The sequence below is a fragment of the Lepus europaeus genome, chromosome X (genome assembly GCF_033115175.1).
Source record: "Lepus europaeus isolate LE1 chromosome X, mLepTim1.pri, whole genome shotgun sequence".
NCBI classification, from domain to species: domain Eukaryota; kingdom Metazoa; phylum Chordata; class Mammalia; order Lagomorpha; family Leporidae; genus Lepus; species Lepus europaeus.
Genome location: NC_084850.1, coordinates 19,734,041 through 19,755,906, shown reverse-complemented (window position 1 = coordinate 19,755,906; position 21,866 = coordinate 19,734,041).

Below are 21,866 nucleotides of genomic sequence, written 5' to 3'. Positions count from 1 at the left end.
TTGCCCACATTCATTAGCTAGTTGTTGCGGACAATCGCATAGCCCTTGATTTCCTCTTACCCAGCTAAGGGTGAGTTTGTACCACATGAAATGCTATTTGTTCTTCCTTTCTAAATATTACACACAGAGAGAACAGTTTGTAACTAGGCTGAAAGAAAATGCCACCTGGTTGTCTAAAACAGATCCCATTGGATTCTGGGACATGATTCCCTTGCCCAAGTTTTATCATCTAGGCTTCTGACTTCACAACATGTTACTGATGTATATTTCTGATAATTGCTTGTCTTACAGCCAGCTGACACAATCTTCCCAGAGTCTTTTACAGTGAATTCTTATCATGCAGCTGTTTTTGTAACAGAGAATGCAACTCATCCTGTGGCAAGCACGAGACCTAACACCCTCCAAAGTCACTAAGCCAAATCCAATAATAAATCTTTTACTCCTTCTTATTGAAATGCCCCCATGGTTCTCCAAATTGCTTGTTCTACCTTGTGTGACAAGTAATGACCCATTCTTGTTCTATGACAAATTTATCCGTAGTAGTATTTAGCTGGAACACATTGATCCCAGAAAACTTTGTTTGGTGCTAAGAGCTACTAATGAGAACTCATGTCGAAGGCCCTTAAGCACATGTTTCAGAAAGCTAGGCCATTTCAGGAGGACTAATGAAAGTATCTGCCATAGTTTTCTAGCTGGCTTAGAGGGTGTGACTTAGGAGACCTTAGCTCCCTGTCAGATAACAAGAGGAAAGATATTGTTGGGCTTTGGTAAGATTTGGAGGGCGCTAAGAGAAGGGAATGTTCTTATAGAAATCTCAAACATTAACTGAGTTATATCTTTTAGTTAGCCAAGCCTGTCTCCCTTTTCTCTGTGCCCTAGGTTCCTTTCAATTCTGGCCTACGCATGTCTCCAGGATTATCTGAGCAGGTCTCTGCCCTCCTGAAATCTTGCTACCCCTATTTAGCCTCAAGGACTCCAGCACTCTAGACTGTAAGACTGTAGCTCTAATTGTGTAATGGGGCAAGTCCCTAGTGACTCTGAACTTCCTCAAGCCTCATGTTCACAGGACCAATCATTTGGGAATGCTAAGTGATTTATGCTAGGTAAAACATAAGAAGAAAGGGAGCAGTAGGGAGACGAAGGTGGAAAAATCCCAAGAGACCAGACTATGGCAGAAATTTCTTTGAAATGCCGCCGGTTTTAATATTATATGTGTATTCTCTTGTCAAAGAGTTTTAGCAGAAAAGCCACGCAGTGGATTTGCATTGCAGAGAAGTCAGTCTATTCTGTGAACACAGAGGCATCTTCCTGCCTTAGAGTTCATTCTTAGCACAGCAGTCTGAATGGCTCTTTCAGAACACATCAGATTGCATCCCTCTTCTGTTCTAGACTCTTAGGTCTTGGTTTCTAGACACCATTCTTCTTTAAAAGGAACCAAGGGTCCTTACAGAAATGGTGGATTCTTGGTAAGAGGTGGGGAAATATGCGAGATAAATCAGGAACATCTTGTTCAAGAAAGTAAGGAAGTGCTCAAGGAATTTTAGGAATATGTCAAAGGGACACCCATTTGAAAGGGCTTCCATTGGCTAAATCTGGGATGATTTGAGCATCAACATAATAATAGTAATAGATTGTCACACACTGATTAAAATGGGAATTTTTGAGTCTATACTGATAAAAATGAATGGATGAATGGATATAAGAGAAGGGAAAATGTGGTGGAATGAGAAGGCCATGCCAAGATGGCTGCTGGCAACAGAAACTGCCTCACAACAGGCTGTGATTGGATGGTTTTGGAAACCACATGACAGTGGAGCCTGCCTGGCAACAGGCTGTGATTGGATGGTTTCAGAAACCACATGACAGTGAAGCCTGCCTGGCAACAGGCTGTGATTGGATGGCTTTGGAAACTGCCTGGCAACAGGGTATGATTGGTTAGGGTATAGACTGCCCCTTGACCGGACTGGCTGCCTTGGCTATATAAGCTGCTGTAGCAACTGAAATAAATGAGTCTGCAGGCTGCTTGCCTCAGGCCTGCTTTCACCCAACTCCCAGGGTCTGTGTAGTGACTCTGCGCCTCTTGCCCCACCACTCTCCTCCTCCCAGAAATGAGTCCACAGCAACAGGAAAATGCTTTGTATTGGTAGAAAGCTGATTAATAAATGTAGAAAAATGATGGAAATAGATAATCACCCCATGGCAACCATCAGGCAAAAACTAGCAATGAATGATAAAACTACTGATTGAAGATTTCAGGAGGCACAGGATATTTACACAGACTGAAGGTATTTACCCACAGATCACTTACAGATTACACAATGGCAAAGTGTTAACTTTACTGTGGAGAAATCTGGCAGATACCACAATAACCAAGTTGTTAAAGTGAACATCCTTGCTAATGGGACAACTGTGTGTCCTGATGTGATGCATTGTAGAGGATGATGCAAAACATCATGCCTGGGCTCTTCTTGTTAAAAATGCATAACTTGAACCACAAGGGAAAATTAGACCAACCCAAATTGCTGGGCATTCTATAAAATAACTGATCTGTATGTTTCTAAAATGTCAATGTATTCAAAGTCAAAGAAAGGCTAAGCAACATTGCCAGTTTAAGGGGACTGAAAAGTCATGACAACTAAAAGCCATGTGTAATCCTAGATTGGGTCCTGAATCAGAGGGAAAAATGCAGCAAAGGATATTCATGAGACATTTGGCTAAATAAGAACATGGACTATCCACGATTTGTCAATGTAAATTTATTTTAATAATTGTACTGTAGTTATGCAAGAAACCACTCTTGTTCTTGAGAAAATGTCTACTAAAGTATTTAGAGTGAAGGAAAATGATGTCTCTAATTTACTTTCAAAAGCTTCAAAAATATATGGAGAGATAAGGCAAATGTAACCAAATGCAAAAAATTAGAAAATCTAAATGAAATATCTTTAAGAATTCTTTATAGTATCCCTACAACTCTTCTATGATTTTGGATATTATTTCAGGATAAAAAGTTTATAAAACCTCTGCAAAGGCTCCTCATCTCTCCAAAATAAAGCTAAAGTTTTTTTAAATGGCTCTTAAGACTCTGTGGGATTCGCCCTTCCAAAATCTTGCTTACCTCCTGTTTTCCCCTTTCTTCGCTCTACTCCAGCACACTGGCTGTCAGTAGTGCTCCCAGAAAGACTTCAACCACTCTGTGGTGCTCAGAGTATTTCCTCTTGCCCTGAATGCCTTTTCCCTTCTCTGTTCAAATTCACTTTGTCAGGGAGAACATCTCGGATCACCACATTTACAATTGTACTCCCCCCTTCCCTTCCAAAAACCCTTACACCCTTTCCCACTTCATTTTTCTCAGTGATATTTAACACTTTCTACTATGGTATATTTTATTTATTTTTCTTGTGTATTATCTGTCTACTATCACTAGGACATAAACTTTATGAAGCAAGGGAGAGTTATTTGTTTTGTACACTACTGCGTCCCTGATATCTTAGAATTATACCTTGTAAATAGTAGGCACTTAAATGATTATTGACTAAATGAACACTGTTGAGTCCGAAAAATAAGTTACAGGTAGATAGGTAACAATGGCTAATACTTATAAAGCATTTATTATGCATCAGGCAGTATTCCAAGCGCTTTACGTATATTGTTTCACTTACACTGTGCAAAGACTGGAGGTGGATATTATCATCATCATCATTTCCATTTTGTAGGCAAGGACACTGAGGCAGTGAGACATTAGGGAGCCCAAGAAGTCTGGCTTCAGAGTCTATCATTAGCTCCTATGCTGTATTGATTCTTTTTTTTTTATTAAACTTTTATTTAATGAATATAAATATCCAAAGTATAGCTTATGGGTTACAATGGCTTCCCCCCTCCCATAGCTTCCCTCCCGCCCGCAACCCTCCCCTTTCCCGCTCCCTTTCCCCTTCCATTCATGTAAAGATTCATTTTCAATTCTCTTTGTATACAGAAGATCAGTTTAGTATATATTAGGTAAAGATTTCAACATTTTGCCCATATAGCAACATCAAGTAAAAAAACTACCATTGGATTACTAATTATAGCATTAAATAGCAATGTACAGCACATTAAAGACAGAGATCCTACATAATTTTTTTTTCAAATTAATTAATTTTCTATGCCATTTCCATTTTAACACCAGGTTTTTTTTTTTTCATTTCCAATTCTCTTTATATACAGAAGATCACTTCAGTATATAATTAGCAAAGACCTCATCAGTCTGTGCCCACACAGAAACGCAAAGTATAAAAATACTGTTTCAGTACCAGTCATAGCATCACTTGGCTTTAGACGACACATTAGGGACAGATCCCACATGGGGTGTAAGTACACAGTGACTCCTGTTGCTGACTTAACAATTTGACACTCCTGTTCATGGCGTCAGTAATCTCCCTAGGCTCTAGTCATGAGTTGCCAGGGCTATGGAAGCCTTTAGAGTTCGCTGACTTTGATCTTATTCCGATAGGGTCATAGTCAAAGTGGAGGTTCTCTCCTCCCTTCGGAGAGATTCTTTTGTGGTACGATACTTTTTATGTTATGTTTAAAATCATGCAAAATTCTGTGATGTTTAAAGACATAGCAATATTATATAAAATGGTAGTATATATGGTTAAAGGATGCTCATATATGTAGTGAAAGTATGAAGGCATTCATGGGGGTGACAATGAGCTAGGAGTCTGTTGGATGGTAGTGTTTAAGGTGGAGATCAAAGATAAGATGAATTGTCCTTCAGAATCCCTTAGGAAGCCATCAATACTCACGAGTTCTCCAGCATCGGGCTCTTTCACTGCTTCTGTAGTTGAGGCTGATGGGATGCTCATACCAGGACAAAGGAGAGGGAACAAAGACAATCTGGAGTGCTAACATATTTATGGTCTTTTCAAGTGTTAGAAGTGGAGATAGGGTCTCAACAAGTCATACAGCTCAGCCTTCTCTGTCGGAGGACAATTCACAGAGCCATGTGGCTACATAGACCTTGGGGTTTCTAAGGATGGATGGCTCATAACAACCCATGATAGCCTTTTCTGGTGCTTATCAATACCTGTCATCCATAATGACTTTTATTTATGTCTAACAGCTCCCACTGTGACTTCAGTCCGTTTCCCATTACTCTGTAGATACGAAGAACAGGTGGTCAGCATTCTCTTTATAACCTTCCAGAGAAAGAGCTTCCATTGAAACTCACCCAGGTGAATGTTTACTTCCCAAGTAAAGAGTTCCAACCTCTTCAGTTTTTTGTATATGTTTCATTTTCTAGTCAATTATTTCATTTGCACTACATTGGGTTTTTAACAAAACAAACATAATGCTCTTCTCTGAAAAAATAACACATGTATATGATTAAAATTCTAGACAACAGCATATACAGCAAAAAGTGTTTCCCTCCCACTCTAGATCCTTCAGTCTCCATTTCTAAAAGCAACTATTCTCAGTAAGGTCTCCTTCTAGATACATTTTTGACATATCCAAGTATATGAATGTATTCTCCTTTAATTCTCTTTTCTATTCAGATATTAAGCATATACTACGTGTAAGGTACTGTGCAAACTCCTAGGGCAGGGCAAGGAGAATAGAGATAGTTCCCTGTCCTCAGAAAGCTAATACTCTAGTACATGAGAAAGGCAAAGTCATTCATTTATGAGACATAGACTGTGCGCCTTGTGTGCTCTGAGCAGTGTGTGAGCCATTGAAAAAGATCTGCCCTTCCAGATCTTTGTGTTGTGAGGGGAGACAGAACAACAAGCAGACATGGTGTGAAATATAAACTAATGCCAGCAATGTTCCCAGATGCTCCTTGGCAATTGCTCCACAACTTCTTATAAGCTTTGTGTGGATCAAATCACACAAACTTAATCTAGTGCCTAGTGGAAAAGAGTCTCAGAGTCCTAGACGAGAGCAAGGATGCTGGAATCCTATGCCAGACACTGGGCCAAGAACTTTATATACCTTGTCTCACAAGATCTTCTCAGTGATACGAAGTGAGTTCCATTATCAACATTTTGCAAGTGAGGGCACTGGGGCTCCAGAGATATCAGGGAACTGGCTTGAAGTTACACACTGAGATTCAAATCATGTCTACCTTTCTGCAAAGCCTAGGCTGTCATATTGATCACAGCTTCTAGAATGGGGGTGAATAATGGATGTTTCTGATATAACCACAACTTCCTTCTTACCCTGTGGAGAATTGAGACCAGCAAATGTGGTTGATTCAGTCTCCTATTAGACTGAATATTTTCACAAGATGGAGTGGAAAGTGCGCTGGTCTGGGAGTTGTGAGACCTGGTTTCTAGCTCCTGCACTGCCTCTCACAAGCTCTATAGACTTGGACACGTCATTTTACCCTGCGGATTGCAGGATCCACATCTGTGAAGGGTAGAGGTTGATGAGGGTCATTGCCAGATCTTTAATGGGATTTGGTGATTTTTCCATTGGCCCCAAAGGCTAATGTAATGACATATTCTGGGGTAAAAACTACAATCCCCCTCTCAAGAATGACACAAGACCAGCTTAGTAGATCTGTTTACTTTCAAGGTGATTTGAAGAAGGGATCTCCAGTGAGGGTAAACCTCTGGCTTCACCTTACTGACAGCTTGAGATGTCAACATGTTAATGCCTTCTTGACCTTTGCTTTCTGCTCAGAGTTTTGAACACCAGCCCCCCCCTCCTTTCCTCATTTTCTCAATAAAATGAAATGAGCCTTAGCTAAGAGAGCAAGTACCCATTTAATATATCCGATTTAATTAAAGCAATAATGAACTAGGAACTCAAAATAATCCTTAGTGAAAACTGGGAAAGAGCCCTCAAATTAATGGCTTATTGCAGGTATGTTATAACCTGAGAACATTGCTCATACTTATTTTATGCTCCAGAGACCAGCCCCATGACGTGCTACAAGCCACAAAAAGAGGATCTATGTGGGTCAATAAGTGCCATAAAGAGAAGCACAGAGAGGCTGGCTTTATCTAGGGAGGAAGGTGACTGGGACACAGCCAGCAGATAACAAGTGTCTTGTATTGTACTCATTCCATTTCACACCAAACGCAGGAATTTAGAGACCAGCTCTGGTCGGTCCTAAAGCAAACTCTTTTTTTGGAGCCCACAGTGGCAACGAGGTGGGAAGTTCAAGAAACCCAGTTCTCAGGTAAGTTTCTCCCTCTCTCCCTCCCTGCCTTCCTCCCTCCCTCCCTTCCTCCCTCCCTCCCTCCTTCCTTCCTTCCTTAATTCCTTCCTTCCTTCCACCTGTCTCCCTTGTTACCTCCTTCTCTGCCCTTCCTACTTTCTTCCTTTAAAAATTTTACATTATAAAAGTAGCAAATACTCATCATAAAAGAGCCAAATTGTATATAATTGCATGAGGTATAAAATGCAAGTCTTTGATCCCCACCCTTCCTCTCTTTTTCTCCTTTTCTTCTTTATTTCAGTTTTAAAAAGTTATGAGAGTAATGTATGCTCATTATAAAATAATCAAATAATAAAGAACTATTGGCAGTATAAAGGAAGCTTATTTAACCCCCATTCTTCCTTCCTATCTCTTTCTTCCCTTTCCTTCCTGTCTTCCCTACCTTCTCCCACCTTCCCTCAATTTTTAAAACGTATTCAATTTTGGAATATATAAAAATTTTGAAATACTTAAGTAGCATATAACCACTGTAAAAGAATCATGTGGTATAGATTTGAATGGCATATAAAGGAAAAGCCTTCAAGTTTCATCCCCTTCCTCAATGTGCCTTTTCTTGCCTGATATAGAACTATCTTATACCTTTTAATGGCTACATAATATTCTGTTGGTGAATGCTCCATGATTTATTTATTGGATGCCAGGTAAGCTTTTGAAATTTTTATAAAAAATTTAGAAGAAATGGAAGAGAGATATAAATTAGTTTGCTTGCTACTGCAAATTCCATTTTACAGATGGTGATCATATCCATTTTATATATCACTTTATACTTTGAAAATTGCCTTTGAAATATCATCTCATTTGATCTGCTTCTATGGCAGCTTTGGGAAATTGGCAGATTATTATTTCCATTTTTACACATAAGGAAACTGAGGCCCAGGGGTAATGAAAGAGCAGAAATATATATGTTCTCATGGCTAGTTACAGATTCTCAGTCTAGGCCTCTTTTAGCACTATAAATTTAAGCTGCATTTCACCTCACAAGTCATGAAAGATTTAGACTCCCCCTTACTTCTAAGCTTGTAGTTTAGGAAATTCATTCAGGTCATACAAATTCTCCTATTATTCTAGTAAGAATGGCAGCGGAACACTTGGTAAATAGGAAGAGCCTGATTAATGGCTGGTGCTCATAGCAAGCCCAAGCCTCATTTGATTTCCTAATTGGCTTCTGTTACATTAAACGTAACGTGAGTCTTTTCACTCCAAATCCCACTTAGAGGTGGAAAGAAATACAACATGTTGCATTATCCTATAGGAAAAGAAACGTTTAAATCACTAGTCAATCATTCAAAAGTGTATTTTATCTAAAATCAGAAAATACCCACTAGCACCCTACTGCCCAGCTTCTGTAATATGTTTCATTAGGATTTGTGGCTTTTACACTATTTTGCCTGGAGAAAAGGGACCATTTCAATGTGTTTCCCAAATAAGAAGCTTTACTTGCAATTAATTAAGGAAAGAAGCTAGATGAGTGTGATGAGATGGTGGTCAGGTTTCTCTAAACAGAAACAGCTTTAAAAATAGGAATGAATTGATGAGTTATTTTACTTAATAAGATGTTGCACAGTGTTTTTTCAATTCTGATTGGATCATTATATCATGTTTACATTTATCAAAACATCTCATTGCATCCTACAAATATGTCCAATTATTATGTGTCGATTAAAAATGTAAAATTTAGGATAATTAAAACTGCAAATAGCTGAGTCAAAGTTGTGTGCATTAAAGTTGGATACATCACGTCTTGTAATTATGCATTTAAGGTCTGCCTTTCCTGCTCTGCTAACTGCCCCATAGTGTCTGCCACATAGTAGGGATCCAGTGAGATCTGCTGAGTGAGTATACAGATAAACCAATCAGGGAGGCTTCAGCCAGACTGGGTAACTCAGGTAAGTATCTGACATGGAGTTGCTTAACCTGACTTTAAGTAGTAGGAAAAGACTCGAAGGAGTGATGTGAAGAGGTGTGGTCAAAGGGGCTTTCAAAAAGTTCATGGAAAATGGAATTAAAATCAGAATTTATCTGGGTGTAAAAACATTTAGAAATTATTGTGGTTTTCTTCATAACATGCATTCTATGAATTTCTTTTATGAACTTGGAACCCTTGTATGCATGGGTTTCAAATTTTTTTTTGCACCAACATAAACTTATCTTTTAATTCCATTTCCCATGAACTTTTTGAAGTACCTTTGTACACTCAGAAATTGCTTGTCCTGCAACTGATTGGGAAGTATTTTGGATTTTTTGAACAGAGATGGAGACAATGAAAGAACACATCATATATCAGAGGCTTTATAGATTGATTGTCATGCTGAATTTTATCTTTCTCTCAGGTAAGAATATGTATTATTATTATCTCTTCCAATGCTCAAAAATAAACTCTTTGAAGAATATTACAAGTGATTTGCTGGGCTGCTTCTGAGCAGCCTCCAATCAATATGAAATAGGATAAATTTCAGTTAATGAATCCATTCATTCAATATTATGTATGGCTGATGGAGAGCTGACTTCAGGCAGGACTTGGACTTGGACTACTGCCTTGGACATTTATTCCTGCAACTCTGAAATGTCCTTTGGTGGCTAATGCACACCTGACAAGAGGACTTGTGGGATTTTTCCTGTCATGTACAATGCTGATTGAAAGTTCTGTGGAGCACTACCATATCATCTTTCTGTCGAATATTGGCAAGGATTATAGGATACAGAGGGGGGGAGCTGCTAACTGATTCACAGTGACAAAGAGACATACATTTTCGAAGGACCCAGATCTTGCATAGATTCTGTGAGACGAATACAGAAAGACTCCTTGCTTCTATTTTGCAGTAAATAGATGATTAAGATAATTCACTGGAGTACTTGGTAATTTGGAGACTTAAGGAGAAGCCTGTCTTGTTTTTTCCATATTAAATAAGTTTAGTTAATAACACACGTACTTAACAAATAAGTCTTTAGCTAAAAGGTTTGAAATGCCAGTGAGTGACAATTCCTCATGAAACTGACCTGAGGTTTAAGTTGACTAGCCCTCAGATTTGAGAGCTAATCTGGAAAAATACCAAGTCATCAAATGTCATCAACAGCAAACAGGGACTTCTTGCTGTGTGCAGGCCTGATGGGAAACCATGTTTCTTATAATAAAGGTTGAAATGGGGCCTACAGGGCAAAGTAGCAGCTCTGTCACCTGGCCTTGCCTACCTGCTAAGATGTTGATTTATCTTTACCTTGCCTGTTTCCTCCAAGGCAAGAAGCAGTTTTCCCTACTTTATCCAAAACATCTAGTACAGATCTTTTTTTTTTAAACTTTTATTTAATGAATATAAATTTCCAAAGTATAGCCCATGGGTTACAATGGCTTCCCCCCTCCCATAACTTCCCTCCCGCCCGCAACCCTCCCCCTTCCCGCTCCCTTTCCCCTTCCATTCATGTAAAGATTCATTTTCAATTCTCTTTGTATACAGAAGATCAGTTTAGTATATATTAGGTAAAGATTTCAACATTTTGCCCATATAGCAACATCAAGTGAAAAAACTACCATTGGATTACTAATTATAGCATTAAATAGCAATGTACAGCACATTAAAGACAGAGATCCTACATAAGTTTTTTTTCAAATTAATTAATTTTCTATGCCATTTCCATTTTAACACCAGGTTGTTTTTTTTTCATTTCCAATTCTCTTTATGTACAGAAGATCAATTCAGTATATAATTAGTAAAGACCTTAACACACAGGTTAGGCATTCAGTACATATGTGCTGATTTAACTCATTAATGGAATTTGAAATTATAAAAACTGAACACCTGCATGGTGGTGATATAGATGACACATTTAATGGTGTGTGTGTGTGTGTGCGTGTGTGTGTTTTGAAGGGTCAGGACACAGAATAAGGTGATATAGGAATTCAAGGATGTAGGGGTTTAGCATATCTACACATGGAAGAGTGAGTAGTGCAGGAAAGTTTGGGTGGATTTTGTGAGGAGTCTTTGGTCAGTAAAAATCTGTTGTATAGAATTTAAGCCTGCAGAGGTTACTTTAAAGCAGTTACAAGATTTTCCAGACTACTTAAATTACAAATCATGAGTCAAGGCAAAAAATTTTTTTAGGTTATAAAACAATTAAGTGTAATTGTTCTTCAAGTGGTGAGAAACTCATCACTTTCTTCCTGGAAATAGAAGATTCTCTCCTTGAAGCAATAGTATAACTAGGTTCAGTCCCATCAGGCCTGCACACAGGTGAGTCACCACCCTCCCAACTGCAAGGGTCATTGTCAGGGAAAGATTAATGCCAGACAAAGTAGGGGTGACTCAGAGATGCTCTAACTGGATAGAGCTAGAGTTGGGGAGCAAAGCCCTGTCCACAGAAGAATATCAAGGGAGAAACCAAACCTGCCATCACATCCAAGGGACAAGAGCATGGCCATCTGGAAGAGCTGAAGACTGAAGTCAGGAGCTGGGTAGTTGCAGAATGGAGCAGGAGGTAAAGAGCAGGAGGTAAAAATCACAAGCAAGAGGAGAGGGCCTAGGATTTAGGCTTAAGTAGGAACTTAATTTCCTGGTGCTCTTAGTCTGCTTGCACCACCATGTGAAAGGACCATAGACTGGGTGGCTTAAACAACAGATGTTTATTTATCACAGTTCCAGAGGCAGAGAGGTCCAAGATCAGGGTGCCAGATGATTCTTGATGAGGGTTCTCTTCCAGAGAGAGCAAGAGAGGGAGAGAAGAAAGAGTGAGAGTGAGAGTGAGAGAGAGAGATTTCTATTTTCTTTCCCTTCTTATATAAAGGCACTGATCTCACAATGAAGTCTCCATCTTCATGACCCCACATAACCCTAAATATCTCACAAAGGCCACATCTCCTAAACACCATCATATTGGGGGTTAGAGGGCCAACATAGGAATTCTTGGAGGAGACAAATATTTAGTCCATAGCATGCTCCTTCCTCTTACTGGTGTTGACTGCTGACTGCATAAATGTTGCATTATGGTTAGGTGGGTGGGTCTAGGTTCAAGTCATAGGGCCACAGTAGTTGTCCCAAAGTCTCTCCCATAGCACTGTGTATATGTGCAACATGCACACACACATACATAATACCTTAAATGCATCCTGGAATAGGATAGGCTTTGTTGGGAGAAAGAGTGTAATATGTTTCTGGACATTCTTGACTTAGGAGGCTGGAGCATTGTGGCACATGATCCTAGGGGATCTGCAGGCAGCCTCTGCAGTGAGTTCCTGTAGCCTGTACATTGGATAGTCCATCTGAGCTGGAGTCAACGTGCTCAGAAGTTCTCTCATATGCAGGGGCAACGTAATCAGGAATCTTTTATTTATTTATTTGAGAGGTAGAGAGAGGGAGAGACAGAGAGAAAGCTCTTCCATCCACTGGTTCACTCCCTAAATGGCTGCAATGGCTGGAGCTGAACTGATCTGAATCCAGGATCCAGGAGCTTCTTCCGGGTCTCCTGCATGAGTGCAGGGGCCCAAGGACTTGACCATCTTCTACTGATTTCCCAGGCCATAGTAGAGAGCTGGGTTAGAAGAGGAGCAGCCAGGCGCCCTTATGCAATGCATGCACTGTAGGAAGAGGCTTAGCCTACTATGCCACAGCACCAGCCCAGTTAACCAGGAATCTTTTGACACAAGAGGACCCCGGAGTCACATCAGGAAATTTGTCTTTATGCTGTAGAGACCTGCTTGGTCAGGGTCAATCAGGCAGATTGCTATAACTGTGGAACTGTAAAAATATTTTTCATCTGACAGGTGTGTGTGTAGCTAGGGGAAGGAAAAACCTCATTTTTTTGGGAAGAAGTCATTTTCTGAGCATAAACCTTAAGCAGAAACTCCAAATTTTTGTATTTATATCTGAGCTGTTCAATGTAGTAATGCCTCATAACACATAACTATTTATGACTTAATGCGTTGAAATAAAATAAAACAAATTCAGTCCTTAATCAAACCTTATTTTAAGTGCTCAATTGCTTCAAGTGACTGATGGTTCCAATATTGGGCCGTGCAGATAGATTAGATTAGAAGCCTTCAGAAATTTCATGGAAAATGCACATTGTGGGAAAAAAAACCTATTCATGTATTTCAAAAAAATTCTTGCACCAAAATAAACTTATCTTTTAATTTTATTTTTCCATGAATCTTTTGAAGCTCCCTTGGAGAACATTTCTATCTTCATAGCAAATTTTATTGGACAGTGCTATTCTAGAAGTTTATGGCAACTGGCTCTTTGAGAAAAGACATTTTTATGAAACAGCTTTATTGAAATATTATTTACATACCATAACCCATCCCCCACGTTAAAAGTGTATAATTCAATGGTTTTTCGTGTATTTACAGAGTTGTGAAACCATCACCACTAATTCCAGAACATTTTCATTACTCCCAAAAGAAACCGCATACTCTGCCTTCCTAGCCTTCCCAGCCTGGCACTCCAGCAGTTAATCAATCAATAATGTGTTTTCTGTCTCTATGGATGTGCTTGTTCTGGACATTTCATATAGGTGGAATCATATCACATGTGGCCTTTTGCGTCTGGTTTCTTTCTCTTAAGAATGTTTTCAAGGTTTACCCTGGTGTAACAGGTGTTAGTGCTTCATTCGTTTTTATTGGAGAACAGTATTAAATTGCATGGACAGGCCTCCTATGTTTCTGTTCATGACTTGGTGGATATTTGAATTGTTTCCTCTTTTTGGTTATTATGAATAGTGTTACTGTAAACATTTCTGTACAAGTTTTTGCTTGGGAATATGCTTTCAATTCTTCTGGCAATATACCTAGAAGTGGGATTGTTATGTCATACGGCTACTCTATGATTGACATTCTGAGAGATTCACAGCCCATTTTCCAAAGAGGCTGTGTTATTTTACATCCCCACCAGTAGTATATGAAATTTTCTGATTTCTCCACATCTTTGACAACACTTATTATTGCCTGCCTTTTTGGTGATAACCAGCGTAGTAGGTATGAAGTGCTAACTCACTGTAGCTTTGATTTGCATTGTCCTGTAACTAATGATGTTGAGCATCTTTTCATGTGCAAGAACAGATATTTTGTCTATTTTGTCTGCCAATACTCAGACCTCTTGGTTGGAAAATTATGCCTACCAGACTCTGAAGTGTACATTTCTTTGTTTTAAATATTTTTTTCAAATATGTATTTCTTTGTTGACATACCCAAGGTGCCTTCATAGCCAGTAAAGGACACATCAGAAATCCTCATAGGATAGTGTGTTTTTGAGTGACTGTGCATGTCTTTTAGGTGGGTGACCCAAACTTACACTCTGCCTCATGCCATTAGGGTGTAGAAATTTCATTCATTAACCATGAAAATATTGATGAGGAATTGCGTAGGCTGAAGAGTAGGCCTGAAATGTTGTTGCTCCTAGTGCTCTTCTTTCAGATATGGATGGGCTTCTAAAATCCTTGGCTTGGAGTTTTAATTACCTAGGCACCTTTGAGTTAGTCTAGCAGGCTAGAGCTTATGAAAGCTGCTAGCATCACAAGACAGAGACCTTGTTAGGGAGGCAGAGGGCCTTCTAATTCCACTGCCAGGTAATAATCTATAGTCTTTCCCCTTCTAAAAATGGCTCCTCTATACACCCAATTACCAAGCCTAGGAACCATCCTGTGTCCTCTTTCTTTCATCCTCTACAGTCAATCCATTAAGTCCAGCTCATGCCACCTCTGAAATATACGCCAAATCTGACCACTTTTTTCTATTCCTTTCTTTCATTTTCTTACCATCTCTATTGTCTCTACCATGGTCTGAACTACCATCATCTTCTCTCTGATCACTTCAATAGCCTCCAAATGGGAATCCTTGCTTTCTCTCTTGTTCTGCTACAGTCTATTCTCAACACAGCAGCCAGAATGATCCTTTAATATATCATGTGAGATTAGGCTACTCTTTTATTCAAAACTTGCCAATAAATTCCAATCACAATTAGAATAGAATTCAACTCTTTAATAAGACCTAAAAATCACTGCATGGTATAGTCTCTCACTGTATCTGGGGCCTCATTTCCTGCTAGGTTTCCTTTATCTTCCTCTACTCCAGACACACTGATTTCCTTCTGTGCCCTGAACATGTCAAGGACAGACCCATGAAAAGGCTTATGCACGTGCCTTTATCCATGTCTTACTTCATGTCATTGTAACCTTAACTTTTTTTTCAACCCCTAGGACTAAGCTAAACTGGCTTTGTCACAGAACCTTCTCTAACTATCCTATGTAATCTGGACATTCCATTCCCATTCTCCTCATCCCTATCTTCCCATTATGTAGGTCATCAGCCTGTTCATTTCTTTCTGGGTACTTTTCATAATTTATAATTCTTTCCTTTGTTTATTGATTTCCTTTCTCTCTGAAAAGTTAGTTGATAAGGCCAGGGACCTTGTGTGTCATATGAACTCTATTTTTGTACTCTGACAGTGACACATAGTTGGTGCTCAATGACCATCACTGCTGAATAAATGGATTTTCTAGGAGACTTCTGGCTTTATGAGTAAGGGTATACATTTCATTGGGTAAAACAAGGGCCTTGAATCCTATATTTGAAGGAATAAGCACATTACCTATGTAAGGGTAATTCTGCTGCTTCCTGTTCCAGGAAGAACTCTTAGCAGACCTGGCATTTGCTCAGCATTCTGGGTATTGGAAGAGGGTATGTGCTAGATAACCATGACTGAGGACTTGTGACAGGCTCTGGGGTTCAGGGTTGAATGCCTATACATACGGCAGATGTAGATTATCTAAGGATTAGCCCACTTATTCACAAGACCAGTGGGAAGTATAGGCAGTAGGTGGCAGATAATAACTTAGGTGGTTCTTTGTGGTTATCCACATTATGCCTATGGTGATGTGGGAAATGGAACTCTCCAAGATTAGGCACCTGTTATAGCTGTTCAGACAGTCAGGAATTTGCTAAACCAGGAGATGGCCTATAAAGGTTTTCAATACTCTAGAACATTGATTTGCAAGGATTTGTGATACAAGGATCCAGAGAATCCATTGCTCAGGTAAAGGCTTTACATAATATGAAAGTGACTATCTGCTCATTTCCCTTTGATGAGTAGATGGTGAAATTTCCCAGTTGCAGCAGCCATAGAGTACCCTTGGCAGAATTCTCACCCCAAGAATGGCCAGATTCTCTGAAGTATAAACACAATCAGTGTCTCTGGTGGCCCTTTTCTCCACATCTTCTCTGCCTCCTCTCACTCCTTGGATAGGAGATATTGCCACATGGTTTGCTGAGCTGTGAATGTATGCATTATTATGAGTTCATAAGTTGAATTATGTCTTCCCTAAATCCATATGGTGAAGTGCTAATCCTCAGGAGGAACCTCAGAATGTGATCTTATACGGAAATAAGGTCATTACAAATACAATTAGTTAAAATGGGGTCATAATGGAGTAGGGTGGGCTCCTACTACAATATGAATGGTGTCCTTATCAAATAAGGAAATTAAGACTCAGATACCACACAGGAAGAACACTATGGAAAGACGAAGGCAGATATTGGAGTGATTTGCCCACAGGCCAAAGTATACCAAGTATTTCCAGTAAACCACCCCAAACTAGGAGAGGGACATGGAACAGGTTCTCTTTCATAGCTATCAGAGGGAAGCAACCCTGCCAACACCTTGGTCTCAGACTTCTAGCCTCCAGAGTTGTAAGGCAATAGGTGTCTGTTCTTTGAATCATCCAGGTTGTGATCCATCGCAAATGACCAATATGAAAAGATGCTCAATATTGTTAATCATTACAGAAATGCAAATCCAAATTACAATGAGATACTGTTCCATACCCACTAGAGTGGCAATAATAGCAATAACAATTATTGTCATAATAAAAGGTAGAAAGCAACAAGTGTTGGATATGGACAAATTGTAACCCTCATATGTTTTAAAACAGTGTGGCTATTGTGGGAAACAATTTGGTCAATACTTAATACATTAAACATAAAATTACTATGATCCAGCAATGTCACTCTGAGATATATATCCCAAAGAAATGAAGACATGTGTTCAAACAAAATGAATGTTGTGAATGTTCATTGCAGCAGTATTCAGAATAGTCAAAGGTTAGAAATAACCTATTTGTATATTAATAATGGATCAATAAACAAAATGTTATATATCCATATTAGGGAGTCCAAGGGTACTTCAAAACATTCTCAGAAAATAGAATTAAAAGATGGATATTTTGCTACAAAAAATTTTGAAATCCATGCATACATGTATTATTCAGCCATGGAAAGGAATTAAGTACTGACACATGTGACAACATGGATGAACATTTCACTAAGTGGAAAAAGGGAAGAAAAGCCATGCATTGGGTAATTGTTTATATGAAAATCCAGAATGGGCAAATCCAGAGACAGAAAGTAGATTAGAGGTTGCCAGAGGTTGAGGGGATGGGTAAATGGGGAGTGGCGGCTTGGTGAGTATGGGGTTTCCTTCTGGACTGATGGAAATGTTCTGGAATTAAATAACGATGATGGTTGTACACCATTATGAATATGCTAAATGTCACTGAGTTGTACACTTTAAATGGTAGAAATGATGAATTTTATGTTACGTGAGTTTTCCCAGTACCAATAAAATTGTGCTTGGCACTCGTGGGACTGTATCACAGCCATTTGAATGAGGTTTGTGATGAGATTTTCCTTACATGGAAAAAAATCAGGTATGTTATAATGTTAAGTGAGAAAAGCAAAGGACCAAATGTAGTATACAATATGATCTCAGCCACAAGCAAAATCTGTGCGCAGAAGAAAAACGAAAGCCAGAGGAAATATATGAAAGTGCTCTGAGTGGTTGTCTCTGGGTGGTGGAATTCTTGGGTAAACTTTGTTCTCATCTTTGTTTTTCTAATACTTTTCACTTTTTCTTTAAAAAGATATGTAAGGCATAGCTTTTATAATGGAAAAACACCTCTTTTTTAAATTAAGGGAGACAATAAATGTATTTAATGTCAAAGGAAATAGCAAGATAGAGGTGAAGACACACAGAGAAAAAAGCAAAAGAGAACACGCTTCAGGGGAGCAATCATACCATGTGGACTTGAGAATTGCCAGGGAGCAGATGGCAGCATCAAGGCAGACATCTGCAATGGATGGCGAAATCATATGCAAGGACACAAGTGGCCTTTGAAGCAGGCCCTGGGGTGGCTCAGGAGAGAAGGCTGAATGCCTGGCCAAACAGAAGGTCAAGCCTCTCTCTGCCTGGTCCCAGTCCCATCTCCTTAGAGCCCGGCCTGGCTGGGGCCTGGAGGTGCAGGAGGACTAAGCACAGATGTGCTTGCCTATCTGAGGGTGCAAAAGACATTGTGTGGGAGAAGGAAGGGCATTCTAATAATGATACTGGCACACACTGCAGCTGACATTTACATGGCACTTCACACCTTAGAAACATTCTCACATACATTACCTGCATGTTGGTTGTCACCAGTTTATCATATAAGAACAAAGCACAGAGAAGTGACATGAGTTTATTTGTTTAACATTTATATTGTGCCCAGTGCCTGCTGGACACCATCCTGAAAGCTTCAAATGTGTTAATTGCCCAAGTTCACACAGCTGGTAAGTGGCAGAACTAGTTCTCACATCCAGTTTTTCACAGTCCACCACACCACATTTCTGCGCATGTCTAAGTAGAATTCAACTCTCTCTGTACAATCTTAAGGCCACCAGTGGTTCTATCCATCTGTCTATCCATCCATCTACCCATCCACCCATATTTACTTTTCTCATTATAAATGTAACACATAATTATTTTAAAATGGAAATATTACCTAAACAAATAACATAGAAGGTAAAAATGCCTCTAAGTCCCAATCTAAAGATAATAATTTTTAAAGGTTTGATATCTGGTCTTGCAAATTTTTGTATATGTATGCCAACACACTTTTTCCCCTTTTAAATAAGATAATATGAGGGGACTTTAAAAAGGTCATGGAAAATAGAATAAAAGATCAGTTTATTTTAGTGTGAAAAGAATTGAAATCCATGCATATAAGGAGTCTTCCAAAAGTTCACAGATGATGTGTATTATGAAAAAAATATGTATGGATTTCAAACATTTTTCCACCAAAATAAACTTTTTTTAACTCAATTTTTCCCACTTTCTTTTTTTAAGATTTTATTTATTTATTTGAGAGACAGAGGTACAGACAGTGAGAGGGAGATACAGAGAGAAAGTTCTTCCATCTGCTGGTTCACTTTCCAGATGGCTGTAATGGCCGGAGTTGCGCCAAAGTGAAGCCAGGAGCCAGGAGCTTCCTCCAGGTCTTCCATGGGAATGCAAGGGCCCAAGCGTCTAGGCCATCTTCTACTGCCTTCCTAGGCCACAGCAGAGAGCTGGATCAGAAGAGGAACAGCCAGGACTAGAAACAGCCCATTTGGGATGCCAACACTGTAGGCGGAGGCTTAACCAACTAAGCCACAGTGATGCTCCCCCACCCCACTAACTTTCTAAAGTACTTTCATACTATTCCCATGCATTTGTGACTCTCATTTCACATAATATTAAGTCTTGAAAATCTCCCTGACTATCTAGGTCTACCTTGTTTTACTATTTTATTGCATAGCAGTAGCAATTTTTGTAGCCAGTCACTTACCCACACACATACAGGTTTTTCAAATTTTCTTGATTACAAACAATGCGGCAATAAGTATCCCTGTACTTGGATCTCTGTATATTATGTATATTTGTCCAGAACTGTCAGAAATGGAATTGATAGCTCAAAAATATCTACACAATTAAAATTGTCATAGATACTGGCAAATTGTCCTCCAAAAAATAATACTTAATTGACACTCCCACCAGCAGTGTATCTATGACTCATTTCCCCACAGACTTGCTAAAGCTGGGTATTCTGGCTTCCAAAATGTTATCAGTCTAATAGGAAAAAATGATACCATTATTTTTTGTTGTTGTTGTTTTTAAAGAATGAGATGGCATAGTTTTATATTATTGGCCTTTATATTTCTGATTTTGTAAGTTACTCATTTCTATCTTTTTTAACTTTTATTTAATGAATATAAATTTCCAATGTGCAGCTTATGGATTACAATGGCTTCCCCCTCCCATAACTTCCCTCCCACCTGCAACCCTCCCCTCTCCCGCTCCCTCTCCCCTTCCATTCACATCAAGATTCATTTTCAATTCTATTTATATACAGAAGATCAATTTAGTATATATATATATATATATATTTTTTTTAAACTTTTATTTAATGAATATAAATTTCCAAAGTACAGCTTATGGGTTACAATGGCTTCCCCCTTCCAAAATTTCCCTCCCACCCACAACCCTCCCCTTTCCCACTCCCTCTCCCCTTCCAATCACATCATGCTTCATTTTCAATTCTCTTTATATACAGAAGATCAGTTTAGTATATATTAGGTAACGATTTCAACAGTTTGCCCCCATATAGTAACACAAAGTGAAAAAAAATACTGTTGGAGTACTAGTTATAGCATTAAATAAGAGTGTACAGTACATTAAAGACAGAGATCTTACATAATATATTTTTAAAAAAAAATTAATAAATTTTCTATGCCATTTCCAATTTAACACCAGGTTTTTCCTTTTTTCATTTCCAATTATCTTTATATACAGAAGATCGATTCAGTATATAATTAGTAAAGATCTCATCAGTTTGTACCCACGCAGAAACACAAAGTGTAAAAATACTGTTTCAGTACTAGTTATAGCATCACTGCACATTAGACAACACATTAGGGACAGATCCCACATGGGATGTAAGTACACAGTGACTCCTGTTGCTGACTTAACAATTTGATACTCCTGTTCATGGCGTCAATAATCTCCCTGGGCACTAGTCATATATTAAGTAAAGATTTCAATAGTTTGCACCCACATAGAAACACAAAGTGAAACATACTGTTTGAGTACAAGTTATAGCATTAAATCAAAATGTAAAGCACATTAAGGACAGAGATCCCACATGAGGAGCAAGTGCACAGTGACTCCTGTTGTTGACCCCAAAAATTGACACTCTAGTTTATGGTGCCAGTAACCACCCTAGGCTGTCGTCATGAGTTGCCAAGGCTATGGAAGCCTTCCAAGTTCCCCGACTCTGATCATATTTAGACAAGGTCATAAAAGACAGGGTGAGGATAGTAACCAATGATCCTAAGAGTGGCATTTACCAGGTTTGAACAATTATACAGCATTAAGTGGGGAAGAGGACCATCAGTACACACAGGTTGGGAGTAGAGCCATTGGTGGTAGAGTAGAGGAAATGATTACGAAGGAATGAGGCCCAAGTGCGCTAGTCAGGTTCTAGAACAAAGGACATAGTCATTATTAGAGGAGCTAAGAAAGGTGCTGTCTAAGCTACAATTAAGTTTTCTGATTGAGAGGCAAATAGAACCTGACAGAAGGGGCCTGGTAATAATCTGTTGGGCTTTAGGCCTTGTAAGTTAAGAGGCCCAGACCTATCTATCTCTTCACATGGGGTACATCCTAAGGGAGGTGTGAACCTCCTAGGGGAAGGCACTCTTTTGAGTTTCATTACTTAGCTGGCCTGGGAGGAGAGCTGGCTAGGTAAAGGCAGGTGGCATCTCTAACAGGAAATTTACAGTTCTTCCTGCAATGTTGCTGACCCTACTTGGCCGTCCCCTCAGCTGCAGTGG